The sequence below is a fragment of the Erinaceus europaeus genome, chromosome 18, assembly GCF_950295315.1.
Source record: "Erinaceus europaeus chromosome 18, mEriEur2.1, whole genome shotgun sequence".
NCBI classification, from domain to species: domain Eukaryota; kingdom Metazoa; phylum Chordata; class Mammalia; order Eulipotyphla; family Erinaceidae; genus Erinaceus; species Erinaceus europaeus.
This window is the reverse complement of record NC_080179.1, coordinates 33,624,652-33,644,986: the sequence shown is the minus strand read 5'-3', so window position 1 is coordinate 33,644,986 and position 20,335 is coordinate 33,624,652. Positions and strand designations below refer to the sequence as shown.

The 20,335-nt window shown below is 38.6% G+C and overlaps 1 protein-coding gene and 1 pseudogene across 14 annotated transcripts in view; one reads left to right on the top strand and one right to left on the bottom strand.

Moving 5' to 3' along the window:
- The window catches only part of TANC1 (tetratricopeptide repeat, ankyrin repeat and coiled-coil containing 1), a 344,685-nt gene that overhangs the window by 145,010 nt on the left and 179,340 nt on the right, over window positions 1-20,335 (top strand). The window lies entirely within an intron of this gene.
- Window positions 2,872-3,351, bottom strand: LOC107523346 (small ribosomal subunit protein uS15-like; annotated as a pseudogene).

Sequence of the window (20,335 nt, the reverse complement as noted above, 5' to 3'; positions counted from 1 at the left end):
CTCACAAAGCTTTCCTCCTGCATGTGGGGACCAGGGGCTTGAACCTGGGTCCTTGCGCATTGTAACATGTGTGCTCAACCAGGTCTGCCACCACTGCCCCCCCATTCTGGTTTTTTTTTTTTTTTTCTCAACTTTTGTCCATGAATGAGATTATCTATATTCATCCTTCTCTTTCTGGCTTATCTTACTTACATGATTCCTTCAAGCTTTGTCCAAGATGAGGCAAAGAAAGTGAATTCATCATTCTTAGTAGCTGAGTAGTATTCCATTTTGTATATATACCACAACTTTCTCAGCCACTCGTTGCTTGCTAGATACCTGAGTTGCTTCCAGGTTTTGGCTATTACAATTTGTGCTGCAATGAGCATAGGTATACACAGATCTTTTTTGAATGATATATTTTAGGATATATACCCAGGAGTGGAACTGCTGGGTCATAAGGTCCATTTCAGGCCTTGTGAGAGTTCTTCAGACTGCTCTTCATAGGGGTTGAACCAGTTGACATTCCCACCAGCAGTGCAGAGGGGTTCCTTTACCCCCAGCAACTTCTCCAGCATTTGTTGTTGCTGTCGTTTCTGATGTATGACGTTCTCACAGGAGTAAAGTGGTATCTCATTATTGTCTTTCTTTGCATTTCTGTAACAGTCAGTGACTTGGAGCATGTTTTCATATGTCTGTTGGCCTTTTGGATCTCTTTAGTGAATATTCTGTTCAAATCCTCTCCCTACTGAAGGGTGGGATCTTTTTTTGTTGTTGTTGCTGAATTTGGTGATTGTTTAATGTATGGCATGGAAAGTTCTGTAAGGGGTCTCTTTGTAAGGGGTGGTGGGTTCTTGTGCTGTACAGAAGCTTTTTAATTTGATGTAGTCCCATTGGTTTATTTTTGTTTTGTCTTCCTTGCAATTTGACTTGTGTTATTGTAGATGCCTATAAAACTTAGCTAGAAGAGAGTTCTATTTTTCCGTCTAATATTTGATAGTTTCTAGTCTAGCATTCAAGTTCTTGATCCATTTGGAGTTTACTTTTGTGTGTGGTGAAATGTGGTGGTTCAGTTTAATTCTTCTGTGAGTTTTAACCCAGTTTTCCCAACAACATTTGTTGAAGAGACAGACTCTCCTTACTCCATTTAATAGTTTTAGGCCCCCTTGTCAAAAATTCAGTGTCCATGTATATAGATGTGGGCAAATGTTTTTTGTTGTTGTTGTTGTTGTTCCTCCATGGTTATTGTTGGGGCTTGGGTTCTGCACCACAAATCCACTGTTCCTGGCAGCTAACCTTTTCCATTTTGTTGTTGTTGCTATTGTTATTGTTGTTGTTATTATTGCTGCCATTGTTGTTGGATAGGAGAGAAATCAAGAGAGAAGGGGGAGATGGAGAGGGGGGAAATTGACACCTGCAGACCTGCCTCACTACCTGTGAACTGATCCCCCCTTAAAGGTGGGGAGCCAGGGGCTTGAACCTGGATCCTTATTATTTCATGTCATGTGTGCTTAACCTGGTATGCCAGTGCCCATACCCTAGAAAATATTCTTTAAAAATGTTTTATTTTTTTATTTTTCTGGGAGCATGGACTCAGGATCAGTATGGGGTGCAGAAGGTGGAAAGTCTGGCTTCTATAATTGCTTCTCCACTGAACATGGGCTTTTGTCAGGCCGATCCATACTCCCAGCCTGTTTCTATCTTTCTCTAGTGGGACAGGGCTCTGGATAAAGAATAGGAAAGCTTTCAAGGAATGGGATGGGATACGGAACTCTGGTAGTGGGGATTGTGTGGAATTGTACCCCTCTTATCCTATGGTCTTATCGATTTTTTAAAAAATTTTTAAAAGATTTTTTAATATTTATTTCCTTTTGGTTGCCCTTGTTGTTTTTATTGTTGTTGTAGTTATTATTGTTGTTGATGTCATCGTTGTTGGATAGGACAGAGAGAAATGGAGAGAGGAGGGGAAGACAGAGGGGGCGAGAAAGATAGACACACCTGTAGACCTGCTTCACTGCCTGTGAAGCGACTGTCCTACAGGTGGGGAGCACGGCTCCAACTGGGATCCTTACGCTGGTCCTTGGGCTTTGCGTCACGTTCGCTTAACCCACTGAGCTACTGCCCGACTCCTGATATTTTTTTATTTTATAAACAAATTTAAAAAACAAAAATATATGATTTTATATATTTATTTTTTTTAGTTTTAATAGAAACAGAGACCTACTAATCACTACAAATTAAACAGGGCTGTGAGATAACTCACCTTGTAGAGTGCTATACCTTAACTGTTAATCAGTCCTTGCATTTAAACCCGGGCACTACCTTGGAGCACTGGGGGGACTCTATGAATGATGGAGCAGTGTTGTAATATTCCTTCCTCCCTCACTTCCTTCCTATCACTATTTCTCTTTCTTTTTGTCTCTTTCCATCTATAATGATAAAATTTTGGGCCCAGAAGGCTGCTCAGTGCTGTCATGCACTCATGAGGCCCTGGATTAATTCTCCTGCAACCCATTTTATCTACCATTTATGATTGTGTTTTCATTCTTTTTTTTATAACTATTTCATTTTCCCTTTTGTTGCTCTTGTTTTTTTATTGTTGTTGTAGTTATTGTTGTTGTTATTTGATGTCGTTGTTGTTAGGACAGAGAGAAATGGAGAGAGGAAGGGAAGACAAAACGGGGGAGAGAAAGACACCTGCAGACCTGCTTTACCACCTGTGAAGTGACTCCCTGCAGGTGGGGAGCCAGGGGCTCTAGCCAGATCCATATGCCAGTCCTTGTGTATTGTGCTTAACCACATGCGCTTAACCCGCTGTGCTACCGGCCGAATCCCCTTATCTTTTTCTTTTTTTTCTAGTTAAAGACCTTTATTGTTTGGGTACACACACATTTAAGCAACCAAGGTGGAGAATGTGGATGATTCATATTTCCAATTGGGGGGGGGGGGAGGACTCGTTTGGTCTTGTAATAGCGAGCCAACCAGTGAATACGGCTCTCAGAGTCAGACGGAATTTGGCATCCTTATCCTTTTTTTTCCTCCCCAGATGCTTCTAACGGCAACAGCTTTCTTAATTAAATGGTAGACATCCTTAGGAAGGTCGGGAGCAAGTCCCTTGGACTTCAGAATTCTCAAGATCTTATTGCCTGTCACTAAGCCTATGATTTGGGAGGGTGAGAGACCCTTCTTTACCGGTTTGTAGATCTGCACCTTCATGTCGTCAGAAGTCAGCTTCAGCCTGTGGCACTAGGGCAGTGCCAACTGGGACAGACCTTTCCCGGGAGCATTCATGTGACTCACGATGGCAGTGGAAAAAAGAAAGCCTGGGAAAGTTGCAGGAAGCCACCAAGCACACAGTAATCTCTTTTTCTTTTAACCCTGAAGATAATCACATTGTACTGGTTGGATAAGGATATGCCTTTTGTCCTCAGAGAGGCCTGGCCCCAATCCTTCTGTGTCTATCCCATTTTCCCTAACTAGCTTCTAGTTTCACAGTAGTGTTGAAGTAGCTCCATGTTGAGATAGAGGAATAAAGTTTGGTGAGCTTTTAATTGTGAGATTGCCTAAATGGAAATATAGATTAAGAGAAGTCTGCTTAATATGTCCAAATAATTGTTTGTTAGCCCTTTCTTATCATTTAAGTACTTTTTCTAAATAGACTTACTTTAAAGCAATTTATTACTTAAAAAAAAATTGACCTTTACCTTTTCATCATTAAAACCCAGCTGGTTGGCTAAATACACTTGTAATGGTGTTAGTTAAGGCACTGGGTACTCTAAATTTGAATGTGTACTGAATCTGTTAGTTTTGCTTCACTTTGAATTTGTAGTAAAAGGAAGCTGTTAGCTGCTAAAGTTTAAAAGCCATTGATGTGATTAACTGTGGTATTCTAAGCCATTCCAGGCTGCAGTCTGGTTTTCAGTGGTACCTTCTAAAAATGCCTCAATACAAATGATACTTTGTTTTATACAGAAAATACGAAGCTGTTTTTCATTATTTGGTGGTGCGTTGCCTTTTTTCTGTGGTTGTAGTCTACTACTTAGGAATTTAGTGGAGGTGACTGTCTTGCTGAGCTGTGCATAGTTGGTATCTTTTTGATAACTTGACTATAGAAATGTTTCCCAAGCAAGAGAACAAGCCAAAATAATTTAATGTAATATTCTTTCTTTCTTTCTTTGTATTTTTTAAGTGGGGCATTTAAAGACAATATTAGGTTATGATTTAGATATAGACTGGAATCAGGCTAGTTTTTAGTAGAAGCAGAAATGTTGTTCCCTCACACTTATTGTCCCTAATACATATCACAAAGTCTAGGATAAACACAGATGTAGAATTAGAAAAAAAAAAAATTAAAAGTCCAGATTGTCCACCTTCCAATTAACTTGAATTTAGAATTTTTTTTTTATTTATAAAAAAGAAACATTGACAAAACCATAGGGTAAGAGGGGTACAACTCCACACAATTCCCACTACCAGAATTCCATATCCCATCCCCTCCCCTGATAGCTTTCCTGTTCTTTAACCTTCTGGGAGTATGGACCCAAGGTCATTGTGGGATGCAGAAGATGGAAGGTCTGGCTTCTGTAATTGCTTCTCTGCTGAACATGGGCATTGACAGGTCAATCCATACTCCCAGCCTGCCTCTCTTTCCCTAGTAGGGTGGGGCTCTGGGGAAGCAGAGCTCACACATTGGTGGGGTTGACTGACCAAGGAAGTCTGGTTAGCATCATGCTAGCATCTGGAACATGGTGGCTGAAAAGAGAGTTAACATACAAAGCCAAACAAATTATTGACTAATCATGGACTGGAATAGTGCAGATGAAGAGTTGGGAGGTCCTCCATCTTGTAGATAGCTAGTAGGCATATTTTAGTTATATTCCAAAGGGCCTGTGGTTATACTAGTTTGTTTTGTTTTGTTTTTCCCCTGAGCCTGAAATCTGATATGCAGGTGGATACAAGTTATTGTCTGGGGAAATGGTGTCATGGCTGGTAAAGGTGTCATGGCTGGTAAAGGACGAGAAAGCTGGATCAGGGAAGAGAGTAGCTCCCTAGTATGGGAAAGGGATATAAATATTGTTTACAGTAAACCCCATCAATTTGATGTGATCTGGGGCCCATATTCAGCTTAGGAGCCTATGTGACTGCTGTATCCCTGTAGATCTGAGCTCACATTTTGTGGTCATGAGTAGGAACATTTCAAGCTGCCCCAATATCGACCCATCTTCCTCATGTGTAGCATAGAGTATGTTGTCTGTCCTCCCTTCGGAGGATGGAACATTCTCTACTGTTGTTGATCCAAGTTGAGGGCAAGGTCCTATGGGGGGCCTATAAAGGGGTCTATTTTGTTGTTCCTGATAGGGAAATTTTTTTTAATTCCTTAACCTTGTAGAGTTACTTTATATGGATATTATCTGTGTTAATTTACAAATTTTGGGGGGTTTTGTTTTTTGTGGTTTTCTTTTTCCCCCAGGGTTATTGTAGGGGCTTGGTGCCTGCACTATGAATCCACTGCTTCTAGAGGCCATTTTTTCCCCATTTTCCTTGCCCTTGTTGCTGTTGTGTTGTTGGATAGGACAGAGAAAAAACTGAGAGAAGAGGGGAAGACAGAGAGGAGAGAAAGAGCTGTTTCACTGCCTGTGAAGTGACCTCTCTGCAGGTGGGGAGCCTGGAGCTGGATGCCTGATCCTTAGCCTGTCCTTGTGTTTTTGTGTTATTTGTGCTTAACCACTGTGATACCCCCCCAAGTCTTTTTTTTTTTTTTAAGTATCTAGCTCATCATCTAGCTTCTGCTAGATAATCAGTACAACTTTGTTTTCTTGAGAAAACTTTGTAGTAGTAGTGTTTTAAATAACATACAAAACCATTTTAAGCATCATTTATTTCCTTTTAAAGAGAAAACAGAACTGATCTCATGCAAAAGAAAAATACTAGAAGTCTCATTCCATTATTTCCTATCTCCATGTGCACTCAGGAATGAAATATTAGACATGCACACAAGTGGCTATTCTGGATGGGGTCACATGTCATAGAACTGACTGGTAGCAGAATATAACAGCCTGGGTGCAAGTTCCATGTTAATTATGTTGATTCACCTGCAAATGGCTGGCTTCTTGATGATTGTACTTTTATATATGTTTCACAAATGAAATATTCATATGCTAATATCTTGTGAGTTCTTGTCTCCCACCCCGTCTACCCTAGCTTATTTTCTAGATATTTTAAACCTTTCCTCCAAATAGTATATGTTAAAAACATTTTAGTTGTTGATGTTACATATACTTGTTATATAAGCTTGAGCTGTTGGAACAAAATTCACTAGACTTAGTGATTTGCACAGAGAAATTAATTTTCTCACAGTGCTGGAGGTTGGAACTCTGAGAACAGGGTGCCTGCATGGCTGGTTTCTACTTAGGAGTCTTTCTGGCATATAAACAGTTCCTTTCTCCCTATGTTCTCACATGATAGAGAGAGGGAGGTGGGGAAGAGGGAGAGAGAAAGGAGAAGGAAAGGGAGAGGAAGAAAAAAGGGTAGGGGAGAGTTACCAATTTTGTCATGAAAGCTCTCTCCTAGTGACCTTGTTTAAACCTTACAAAGACTTCTTTTAAAATACAGTATGGGGGCTAGGGCTTCAACATACAATTTTCACTGGGGGAGAAGCATTTCAGTCTGTAGCATTTATCTTTATTTCCACTTCTGGAAAATAAGAATAAATCAAAATAAATATCTCTAAAGTGAAAATTATAAATATAAAAGTAAACTATTATCTGCTATTTTGGGATATTTATCTAGACTCAGTCATTACTCACTTGTGAGTAATACCTGTTTCTTTTTCTAAATCTCGAGCCAATTTCTGTCTGGTGTCATTGAGCCTGTTATAAATTCATCCTATATTTTTGTGGAGCTCTTCAAATATTATAAGGGTAACAATTAAATATAATGCACAGGAATTTTGAGAAGCTACAAAATAGTCTTAAAATCCCCATTAATTTTCTGCTTCCCTTTCTACTCCTCAAAGGCAGTTAATGTTAATAGTTTATTTGATCTTTCTTGATATTATCTGTGCATACACACATATGTATGTGCAGAGACTTAAGAATACTCGCATGGGGTTTACAATGTACTTCGTTTGTTCATGTGTTAGTTATTTGCATTTTAGATATATTCTCATATTAACACACACCTAAAATATGTTTTTAAAAAGCTATGCAACAGTATGAATATTCTGTAATTATTTCTCTATTGATATATCTTTTCTTGTCATTACAATTAATAATACAGGCAATGTCCTGCTCTTTTGTTAGGGTAGTTATAACAAAAATTGTGCATTTATAAATATTAGTTTTTTAACAACTCTCCTTCAAAAATGTGACATTAAGTTTACCATTCTACCTTCGGTATTGATGATATGTATTCATATACTTAACAACGTAATTTTTAAAGAAATTATTATTAATTTCCTCATTGGGATTTTACTACTTACTACAAGCACTTTTTTTTTCAGATAGAAAGATAGGGCAAAGGGCAAGCATACCTGTTACAATATGCAAGAACCCAGGTTTGAGCTTCTGGTCCCCACTTGCAGGGGGAATGCTTTGTGAGTGGTGAAACATGACTGCATGTGTCCCTCTTTTTTCTCTTTCTCTCTGCTTCCCCCGTCACTCTCAATTTCTACCTGTCTCTATCCAATAAATAAAGAAAATATTTTTTTTATTTTTAAAAAAGTTAAAAGAGAGAGAGAAAGATAGATCACAGCACCAAAACTTCCTTAGAGGCTGTGGAGGCCGAGCTCAAACCTGGATCCTTTCTATGAAAAAGAAAATGCATTATCCAAGTGAACTATTTTACTGACTTGAAGCTGTTCTGTGTCATCATGTTAAGACAGATTTCATCTTGGTTTATTTAGGCAGTTCTTTAGAATGAGTATAAGCCCATTCTTATGTTTATTGGTCATTTGGAAACCATAGTATCAGATTTTGTAGTCTGATGCACCAGCTATATGAATTTGAGCAAATTGTTTCACCTTCCTGTGCCTAAAGGTCACTTAGGAGGATTGTGTTAGTTAATATTTATAAATGTTTAAATTCATGCCTGGCATACAGATTACATCATATAAATTTTTTTTTGAAACATTTTTTAATATTTATTTTATTTATTTATTCCCTTTTGTTGCCCTTGTTGTTTTATTGTTGTAGTTATTATTATTGTTGTCATTGTTGGATAGGACAGAGAGAAATGGAGAGAGGAGGGGAAGACAGAGAGGAGGAGAGAAAGATAGACACCTACAGATCTGCTTCACCACCTGTGAAGTGACTCCCCTGCAGGTGGGGAGCCGGGGTTCGAACCGGGATCCTTATGCCAGTCCTTGTGCTTTGCGCCACCTGCGCTTAACCCACTGCACTACAGCCCGACTCCCCATATAAATATTTTTAAAAGTAGTAATTAAAATTTTTTTCTCCTGCCTGTTATTAATGTTTATTTAGTTGTGATCAGTAGCTAAATTAAAAAAAAAATATTTATTTATTTATTCCCTTTTGTTGTCCTTGTTGTTTTATTGTTGTAGTTATTACTGATGTCATCGTTGTTGGATAGGACAGAGAGAAATGGAGAGAGGAGGGGAAGACAGAGAGGGGGAGAGAAATATAGACAGCTGCAGACCTGCTTCACTGCCTGTGAAGTGCTCCCCTGAGGTGGGGAGCTGGGGGTCAACCAGTAGCTAATTTTTTTTTAGTTGTGATCAGTAGCTAAAAAAAAAAAATGCTGGAATGTGTATCACATTTAATTTTGTAGTATAAAAAGATTTATCTAAGTCATCCTTTATTTTTGATAGGATTAAGCAAAGGATTTTGTTTTGGTTCTATAAATTCAGTGTTAAAAATTGAGAGGTTACAAGTCATTATTTCAGAAAGGCCAATTCTTTTCCTTTGCTTTATGTAGGAGTGCTAATCTGATTAAGTCTCTTAGAGCTGTGTCTTTAGCCTTCTGACTCTGAATATTAGAGATCCTGGAGTTTTTCCCTCTCTGTCCACTTAATTGTTACCATGGCACTGAACTCCTCAGACAGTATTTCAAAGCCCTTCTGTTGGGTGGAAGCTACAAGTTAAAAATGTAGAGACACTCTGATGATGTGGCTTTGAGAAACTTAAGAGCTCCAATTTGAGTACACTAATTAGTTCTTTTTGAACAAATTGCTTCATTTTCCTGATCCTCAGTTTTGCCAGAAAATGAGGTTATTGCAACCTGGGAAGTTGTGCAGTAAATGAAGTGTTGGACTTCCAAGTATCTGGGTTCTCAAGGTCTTGGGTTTGATCCCCAGCATCACATCTTAGAGTAATGCTCTTATCCTCTCTTATCATTAATACTAAACTAAATATTTTTTAAAAAGAAAAAAAATGAAGATATTAATTTCTGTCCAATACTAATTATGAAGGCCACTTTACATGAAATTTTTAAAACTTCAAATATGATGTGAGAGATGTAGAGAATTAAAAATTTATTTATTTATTTATTTAATTTTGTTGCCAGCAGGGTTATTGCTGGAGCTTGGTGCTGGCAAGAATCAACTGCTCCTAGCAGTCTTCTTCTTTTTACTTTCCCCTCTTTTTTTAATTTCATTTCATTTTATATGACAAATTGAGAAGGGAAGGGAAAGAGAGAGAGGGAGAGAGAAAGATAGACACCAGAAGACCTGCTTCAATACTCCTAAAGCATCCCCCCTGTAGATGAGGAGCAGAGGGTCGAACCAACCCAGGTCTTTGAGCATGTTAACAAGTACAGTCAATCAGGTATGCCACCACCCAGCCCCAGAAATTTTTGTTTTTATCACATTTTCCTTGGTTTGAACAATGCACATTGAAGGAGATAAAATATGCTGATACAAATATTTAAATTTATTTACTAATTTTGATATTTTATTTATTATTAGAACTTGAAAGGGGGGGAATAGAGAGGGAGAGAGACAGAGAGCCACCTGCAGCTCTTCTTCACTACTCATGAAGCTTTCCCCCTGCAGGTGGGAACCAGGGGCTTAAACCTGAGTCTTTTGCACTGTAATGTGAGTGCTTAACCAGGTGTGCCACCGCCTGATCCCCTCAAATATTTAAATTTATAACAGGAATTTTTGATACTCAAATGTTTAATGGAGGGGGCAAGAGATTTCTTTCTTTTCTAAAAAAATATTTATTTTCCCGTTTTGTCCTTGTTTTATTATTGTTGTTGTTACTGATGTCGTTGTTAGATAGGACAGAGAGAAATCAGGAGAGGAGGGGAAGACTGGGAGAGAAGGATAAACAACTGCAGACCTGCTTCACTGCTTGTGAGGCAACCCCCCCTCCCCCCGCAGGTGGGGAGCCAGGGGCTTTAACCAGGATCCTTATGCTGGTCCTTGAGCTTCCCGCCATGTGCACTTAGCCCTCTGTGCTAGCGCCCTACCCCTGAGATTTCTTAAGATTCTAAAGCAGTGAAGCAAAGGCCAGGCAGTCAAGCTTGATCATGCACATGAACCTGAGTTGAACCCTCTTACTCTTGAAGGGCTAGCTTCATAAGTGTTAAAGTAATGCTGTAGGTTTCTCTCCCTCACTACCTTCCTCTCCACCTCTATTTCTCTCTGTCCTATCAAATAATAAAATAAAACAAAATAAAGCAAAAATGGCTGCTTGGAGCAGTGGATTTTTTCCTATAAGCACTGAGCCTCAGGGATAAATCTGGTGACAATTAAAAAAACTGTCAACCATATTACACCAGGAAGAGATTCTTCTGATTTACAGTCTAACAGCATTAATAAAAGTTGTGCTTTGACTGTTTACTGCAGTCAAATAATATAATACCTTCATTGAGATTAGAGATCTAGTTTAGGATTTCATAGTAAATAAGTGGCAGAGCCAGAATTTGAATCCAGTTTGTTTCTTATGTCTCCAAATCCTATGTTCTGAATATTATTAGCAGCCAATTCATTTACATGAAATTCCTGGGTCAAGTTGTTTACCCACAGTGTTTGCATTTTTTTGTATTAGTAAACAGCATGATGATAGTATTCACCTTCTAAGTTATCATTTGTCCTGAAGTTTCACTGAATTAAAGTGTCAGCACTATAGTAAGCATTTTCTAAATGTTTGTTTTTATTGTAATTTATAGTAATTTTTCTCTCAGGTCACTCTTAGTAAATGGCATTGTCTTGTATGTTTTTGCTGCTTTGATCATCTGGTCTGTAAAGCAGACACTACCCTGGCCATTTCCTCTGGTGCATGTTAAAGAGACCCTTGATGATAGATAATCCTGACCTTCACAGAGTGCTGGAGTTCTCTGTAGCTATAAACATTCTGGGAGGCCTTGTTTTCTAGGAGGGGGAAGGGCAGAGCATTGCTAGACCTGGAAAAAAGGCGCTTACCCCAGAAGCTCTAAATCTGTGATAAAATTAATGTGGTGCATTCAAAGAAATTGTCAGAAGACTGTTTTTCCCAAGTGACTCTCAGAGAATGAATGCAGTAATGAACATTCCATTTTACATTTGAGAAATCATAATTATAGTGGAATGTTAATATGATTAGCCATAGTGAGACAATATTGACATTGTTGCTAAGATATTTAGTCTGACATGTCATTGAGGCTGTTGTTTTAAAAACTGAAAATTAATTTTTTTTGGTGGTGGTAATGATGGAACAGGAATTTATCAAATAAAATGACAGGTGCAGAAAATCTGAAATTATTTCATTCTCCTGATCCCTGCCCCCATACAGGTTTGAAAAGGATATATTATTAAAGAGACACATGTATACATTGATTTAATCTCTTGCTTTCATTAATGGGCATAATTGGTTGTATTGCATTATTTAATGTGGGGGAGAAACTTCTTCCTAGGAAGTTCTTCCTAGAAACATCGAGGCATTTTTTTTCCTTCCAAAATGTTGATAGATTCTGTTTTCCTTATAAGGAATTGAAATAAGATAGATGATGGCACCTCACTCTGTTTTCTCTATCTCTTGTAAAGAGGCTTGTTGGCAGACAGCTTTGTTGACAGGACTGCCAGAGTTTGGATTTGAGTAGTTACTGAAGGGGGTGGTGTACAGGTTATGGTATTATTCTAAAAGTCTTTTCCCCTCCACTTATTTTTCTACCCCCAAAATGTCAGCATGTCCACAATGGCAGAATGTTCCTGATGACTATGATTTGGAGAAGCATGACTTACTAAATTATCTGTGGATAACAGTCAGAATTTTTCTTAAGGGCCAAAAAGCAGCACTCCTGGCTTAGTATACATCCTTGGCTAGGAGATCCATAGTGTGGAGAGGCAGGGAAATGTGATGCTGTGGTGGAGAGTTCTGACTTGTGGGGTGAGACTGCCTGAGTTTAAATCCAGTTCTGTCATTAGGTGTCTTAGGCTCTTTAAGTCTTAATTCTTCTCATTTGTTATAAGTGCATAATGCCAGTATCTACTAAAAGCTAAGTAGTATGAATGAATAAATGAGGTAATGTACTTCTTTAGCAAGATACTTGGTATACAAAGTAAGATTTTTAATAGCTAAATAACTTAACTATCCACATTGATAAATATGGGGTAGGGGTAGATTGCATAATGGTTACACAAAGAGATTCTCATGCCTGATAGATATCTCTCCCCCACCCATTTTTATCTCTAGGTTAGGAGTGAGCAATTAAGATAAAAAACTACTTATAATTAAAACGCCCTAAGGCTCCCATAGCCTTCATGAAAGATAAAGAACAAAGAGAAGGTTTAAGAGCCACCATACTTCACATCAAGGACTGAGACAAGATTGAAACAACTGTTGTATTTTCATAACTGTGAGTTCTTTAAGTACCTTAATTAGACACAAATCAATCCAGGCAGGTGTGATTAGTGGATTTAATAGTAATAGTACCATATATAATGGTGAAACCAAGAAGAGACATTGGATAAATGAACCAAGACAAATGCCCAGGACCCCCCAAAGGTAGAAGCACATAAGAATGAGGACACCATCCAAACACTAATTGTATTAGGCACAGGAGTGAGGAAAAAGTTTTAAAGTAAGTTCATCAGAAATGGGAAAACACCAAATGACACTTTGAAAGAAAATACTATCTTGAGGTAATTAGAAAGCTGAAAGCTGAAATAGCTGAGCAAAGAGCACAGCTAGCTGAAAGAGCTAATACAGCATTGGAATGACAACAAAATAGCTGAGCTCCAGAAAACAACAGAAGGGAGAGAGAATAGAATAATTGAGGCAGAAAACAGAATTAAGATTGAGGACAAGTTAGAGAAAATTAAGAAGTAAGAGATTAAGAGATACTGAAAACAACAACAGAGACATGTGGGATAACTTCAAAAGAAGTAGTATACACACTATTGGCTTGCCAGAGGAAGAAAGAGAGGGAGGGGAAGCAAACATTCTTCCGGACATAATAGCCATGAACTTGCCTACTCTAGACAGCATAAAAAATATTAAGATTCTTTTTTCTCAAGATTGTTTTGGCAATTCTAGGTCTTTTCTGGTTCCAGATAAACATTTGTAGCATTTTTTCTATTTTCCTAAAAAATGTGCTTGGGATCTTGATGGGGATAGCATTAAATTTGTAGATGGCTCTGGGTAATATATTCATTTTGATGATGTTAATTCTTCCAACCCATGAACGTGGAATATCTTTCCACTTCTTTGTGACTTTTTCAATTTCTTTGAGTAGTGACTCATAATTTTCAGTATACAAGTCTTTCACTTCCTTGGTTAGATTTACTCTTAGATATTTTATTGTTTTTGTTGCTATAGTAAAAGGAATTGATTTCTGGATTTCAATTTCTTCTTAGTGTTTGCATAGAGGAATGCCACTGACTATATTATAGGGCCATTGTCATCAAAACTGCTTGGTACTGGAACATGAATAGACACACTGACCAGTGGAATAGAATTGAGAGCCCAGAAATGAGCCCCCACACCTATGGACATCTAATCTTTGACAAAGGGGCCCAGACTATTCAATGGGGAAATCAGAGTCCTTCAACAAATGGTGTTGGAAACAATGGGTGGGGAGCCAGGGGTTCCAACCAGAATCCTTAACACCGGTCCTTGCACTTTACAGCACGTACGCTTAACCTGCTATGCTACTGCCTGGCCCCCTAAACATTTTCTTTTTTGTATTTTATTTTATTTTATTTTATTTTATTTTTTATTTATAAAAAGGAAACACTGACAAAATCCATAGGATAATAGGGGTACAACTCCACACAATTCACACCACCAAAACTCTGTATCCCATCCCCTCCCTTGATAGCTTTCCTACTCTTTAGCCCTCTTGGAGTATGGACCCAAGGTCATTGTGGGATGCAAAAGGTGGAAGGTTTGGCTTCTGTAATTGCTTCCCCGCTGAACATGGGCATTGGCAGGTCGATCCCTACTCCCAGCCTGTCTCTCTCTTTCCCTAGTGGGGCGTGGTTCTGGGGAAGTGGAGCTCCAGGACACATTGATGGGATTTTCTGTCCAGGGAAGTCTGGTTGACATCATGGTAGCATCTGGAACCTGGTGGCTGAAAAGAGAGTTAACATACAAAGCCAAACAAATTGTTGACTAATCATGAACCTAAAGGCTGGAGTAGTTCAGATGAAGAGTTGTGTGTGTGTGTGTGTGGGGGGGGTTTCTCTGTTTTGTAATTAGGTAATAGGCATATTTTAGTTAAATTCCAAAGGGCCTGTGGCTATATCAGTTTTTTTTTTCTTCCCCTCTGAGCCTGAAATCTGATAAGCAGGTAGATCCTAGACATCTTCTGGGGAGATGATGTCATAGCTGGATAAAGGACCAGAAAGCTGGATTAGGGAAGAGAGTAGCTCCCAAATATGGGAAAGATGTATAGATATCCTTGACTGTAAACCCATCGAATTGATGTGATCTGGGCCCATATTCATCTTAGGAGCCTACGTGACCTCTGCATCCCTGTAGATCTGAGCTCACATTTTGTGGTCATGAGTAGGAACATTCTAAGATGCCCCAATATCGACCCATCTTCCTCAGGTATAGCATAGAGTATATTGTCCAGCCTCCCTTTAGAGGATGGAACATTCTCTACTACTTGTTGATCCAAGTTGAGGGCAAGTTCCTATGAGGGTCCATAAAGGGGTCTGTTTTATTGTTCCTGACCTAAAGGTTTTTTTGTATTAACTTTTTTATTAGTGACTTAATATTAATTTACAAAATTATAAGATAACAGGGTTATAATTCTACACCTTCCTACCACCAGAGTTCTGTGTTCCCATTTCATCTATTGGAAACTGCATTAGAAGGACCCCAAGATCACAGATTGACTATTATTTCTTTAACTATGTATCTATACTTATATATATTTGCCAATTTTTTCTGTGGTTCTGCCTCTCTTCCTTTCTAAGTCATACCTCCTACTTCTGAGTCGTCGTCCCCCTCCCCCTGCTTTCCCCCTTTTCTTACTCTAGGTCCTGATGGAATTGGTGCTCAAAGCCCTCTGGTCAGCTTATCCTAAGATTTATCCCTCAGTAGGTAGAAGGTCTGGCTTCTATAATTGCTTCTCCACTGGACATGGCAAGTTGATCCATACCTTCTGCCAGTTTCTGTCTTTCCCTAGTGGGGCAGGGCTTTGGAGAGGTAAGGTTCCAGGACATATTGGTGAGGTCATCTGCTCAGGGAGTTCAGGTGAAATCATATTAACATCTGCAACTGGGTGTCTGGAAAAAAAAAAAAAGCCTAAACTTTAAGAGAATTTTGTGCTAACCCCTTCTAGATTCAACTCATTTTAAAGCATATTGGGGAAAATTTTCTCCCAAGGTAAAGTTCTTAAACATGTAATGAGTATGTTAGAGCTTGAGAAGGCCAGTTAGGGAGACTTTGGACTGCTGATCTAAATCTGGCCCCCATTTCTCTTGTCTAATCTAATACTGCAGTTTCCTATTTGTGAAACAGTACAATTGAACTTAATGCTCTTTGAGATTAAAAGTATGCAAAGGAAAATACTGGCGGAACTCTTTTCCATCTAAATTTTAAAGGCATCTTCAATGAAATGAATCCAGTTACAAAAAAAAAAAAATTAAAAAGTTGAACAATAGACACAAAGCAGAACTTGGACTGGGTCTGGTGTATTGCACCAAAGTAAAGGAACTGGGGTGTCGGGGGTGGGGAGCTCAGGTCCTGACAGATGATGGCAGAGGAGGACTTGGTGGGGGCTGCATTGTTACATGGAAATGTTATGCATGGGGGCTGGAAGGACCTGGGTTCAAGTCCCCAGTCCCCACCTGCAGGGGGAAAGCTTCACAAGTGGTGGCAAGTGTCTGTCTCCCTATCTCCCCCTTCCTCTTGATTTCTGGCTGTCTTTATCCAATAAATAAAGATAATAAATTAAAAAAAAGAAATGGTATGCATGTAACAAACTATTGTATTTTACTTTTGACTGTAAACCATTAATCCCCAAATCAAGAATTTTTTTTTTTAATTATGCTGGGGTTTGGTGTGTGTGTGCCTATAGTGTATAAATGTTCCATGGGATGTGCCTTCTGGTAGAACAGGAGAAGGCCTAGTAAATCATGGGTGGCTGATAAACATGACTTTTTCTTCTCTGCATATGAAACCTCTTTACCTACCTTGGATATTTCTGCTGCAGAAACTGAAGTGTACTTCCCATCACTTAATTGAGGAAGGAATAAAATATAGTCAAGAGAAAAACACTTACTCAAGATTTTAAAAAAATTATCCTATGGTTTTGCCAATGCTTCCTTTTTATAAAAAAAAAAAAAAAAAGAAAGAAAGAAAAGAAAAAGGAAGAAATAGTAAAAAAAAAAATGCATCAGCCATGTTGATTATTGTAATGAAATGCTTATAATTTCTCTTAAACCTGTTTAAACATCTACTGAGGAATGTGAAATCAACAGGAGAATTTCTGGTGTCATGTTGCCCAGAACCAATATCACACAGTTCTCATGGATGCTCTTACTGGCATTACTGTGGTGCACTTGGACTTACTTTGACTATGTATAGTTAAAGAGCTGGAGTACAACTGTTCCAAAGACTGAAGGCCCTCATGGCTGTGGCATACTTTGGAAACTCATCCCCCACCAGATTTTTAAATAAAAATATTTGTTTTGCTTGATAGAATATAAACAAAGCTATATAGGCAGAATTTACAATTAGGAAACTCTTTAGTTCTCTTTTATCCTTCAATTCCTTTTTTCTTTTGTATCATCACAAAGGCCAATTCTAAATATTTAAGAAAATATACTCTTTCTCAGGAATGAGTGTTACTTTTTTCTTCTGGTGCTGTAACAATATATTTCTCCCTAGTTTTTTGTCCCCATATAAATTAAAAGATTTGAGTCTGTTTGTTTATAGATCAGAAATAACTTGTGTGAGTGGGAAAGCGCAGTGGCTTGTTACGGTACTTAATTTATTTTTGATACATCTCATAGCCATTTGATTGTCCAGATGTGTGATATATAAGAGCAGCTCTCTTCAAGGTACATACAAAGCAGCATTATCTCTTCAAAAACCTTATCTCCTTGTTAACCCCTCCCCCCCAAGTAGCTTCTGTGCTTGCTAAGGTCTTATCTATCTCCTGATGTTTTTGTTTGTTTGTTTTTTTTGTTTTGTTTTGTTATTACCTAAATATTAAGAATCATTGACCAGGTGCCATTATTATAGGTGGCATACCTTCTTGTTTTTCCAAGTGGTGATGCCTATATATTTTTTTTAAGATTAGTGTCTTCCCTAGGTCTGTGAGGGAGGTGACTTCCTACTTTTACATACCTACCACATGAAAAACCTGTAAAGGCACAATTTGGAATTGATGGTTTGCATTGAATTTTTTATACATAAATATATCTGCAAAACTTGATTTTCTGCTTGGCTGTCTGCTTTTCCATCAGGCAGACCTGAATTTTTCAAAGATAAGCATGGTAAGGACCGTTTGGACAGAAACTAGGGAAACTTTTTTGATTGTGAAGACTTTATAAATCTTTCCATTTGTCCTGTATAAACCTTCAGGTTTAAGGATTTTTTCTTTTTTTTCTTATTTTTTATTTATTTAAAAAAGGAGACATTAACAAAACCATAGGATGAGAGGAGTACAACTCCACACAGTTCCCACCACCAGATCTCCATATCCCATCCCCTCCCCTGCTAGCTTTCCTATTCTTTATCCCCCTGGGAATATTGATGGACCTAAGGTCATTGTAGGATGCAGAAGGTGGGAGGTCTGACTTCTGTAATTGCTTCCCCGCTGAACATGGGCATTGACAGGTTGATCCATACTCCCAGCCTGCCTCTCTCTTTTCCTAGAAGGGTGGGGTTCTGGGGAAGCAGAGCTCCAGGGTCTTCTGTCCAGGGAAGTCTGGTTGGCATTATGCTGGCATCTGGAACCTGGTGGCTGAAAAGAGAGTTAACATAAAAAGTCAAACAAATTGTTGAACAATCATGGACCTAAAGGCTGGAATAGTACAGATGAAGTGTTGGGGGGTACTCACTGCAGACTATTGTGTACTTTTGCTTTCAGGTATATATTTTGTGTGAACATATGCTTTATCTCACGGGACCTAGTCTATAGGTTTTGGGACTTTGTTAGGAAGTGAATCACCTAAAATGGAATTAGAGAATACTATGAAAGGAAAGGTCTCACCTGATTAATGAAGCAGAAGGGTTGTCATTCCAAACCTGAATTCTCTGGACACAGTCTGAAGTGAAGCATGCTGAGGTGGTACTTGTTGCGTTGATTAGTTTGGGATCTACGGATGCAATGTTATTTGGTATAAATTGAAAGAAGCATGCAGAAAAGTGAGCCCCACCCTAAAGTTCCATGACTGGGGGAAAATTTTGTCTCTATAGTGGAAATGTGAGGTTCCTGCTGTCTTAGGGTTCAAGAAAACAATAGATAGCCATTGTTATAATCACATTATTTGGTAATTAGGTTAACTTTAAAAAATCCCTTTGTTAGGATTTTCTGTATAATACCCAACATCACCATAATTTATGTCTTTTGACATTATTTGTATATAGCTGTGCCACTGGTTGCTTCTGTTCTTCCTGGTCTAGGCTTTTGAGAGAGTCAACATATCAAAGACTCAGCCTAAGTATTAAAAAGACTCAATCTGTGCTTTAAAAAGTTTGAGGCATACAATCAATTTTCCCCTCTCATATTAATTAAATAATGATTTATATGACTACAAATTAATAGGAATGTACATAAACACCATTCCTACCATCAAAAGACTGTGTTCCATCCCACCCCCCCACACACACCCCCCACTGCCCCGGGAAACCGAATATACACCCTCACCCTCACCCACACCCCAGAGTTTTTACTTTGGTGCCCTACTAGGCTTAAGGATTTTTAATCATCAGGGTAATGATTAACTTTTCAGTTCTTTTTTTTTTTTGAGATAAGAGGGATACAACTCCACACAATTCCCAACACCAGAACTCCATATCCCATTCTCCCCCCCACCCCATAGCTTTCCTATTCTTTATCCCTCTGGAAGGGTAGAACCAGGGTCATTATGGGGTACAGAAGGTGCAAGGTCTGGCTTCTGTAATTGCTTCCCCACTGAACATGGGTGTTGGCAGATTGATCCCATACTCCCAGGCTGTCTCTCTCTTTCCCTAATGGGGCAGAGCTCTGGGGAAGTGGGGCTTCAGGACACTTTGGTAGGGTCGTCTGCCCAGGGAAGTCCAGTTGGCGTCATAGTAGCATCTGGAACCTGGTGGCTGAAAAAAGAGTTAACATATAGAGCTAAACAAATTGTTGACTAATCATGAACCTAAAGAATGGAATAGTTCCGATGAAGAGTGGGGGGAGGGGAAGGGTTCTCCATTTTGTAGATAGTTAGTAGTCCTATTTCAGATGAATTCCAAAGAGCCCATGACTATACTAGTTTTTTCTTTCTTTTTTTTTTTTTTCCTGAGTCTTTGTTGATTCTCTGCTTCATTGATCTGTCAAAGTGTGAGTGGGGTGTTGAAGTCTCCCACTATTATGATATTGCTACTGATGTATTTTTTTAGTTCTTTCAGTTGGTGTTTGATGTATTTAGTTGGGCCCTCATTGGGTGCATGGATGTTAATAATTCTTAAGTCTTCTTGGTTGATTGATCCTCTAATTATTATGTAATGGTCTTGCCTATATTATATTACTTTATTTAATTTAAGGTCTATTGTGTCAGAGATGAGAATGGGTGTTCCTACCTTTTTATGTGGTCCATTAGCCTGTATGATTGTTTTCCATCCTTTAACTCTATGTCTGTGTTTGTCATGTTGGGTCAGCTGGGATCCTTGCAAGCAGCATATGATTGGGTTGTGTTTTCTGATCCATCTGCCTACTCTGTGCCTTTTAATGGGTGAGTTTAAGCTGTTGACATTTATTGATATTA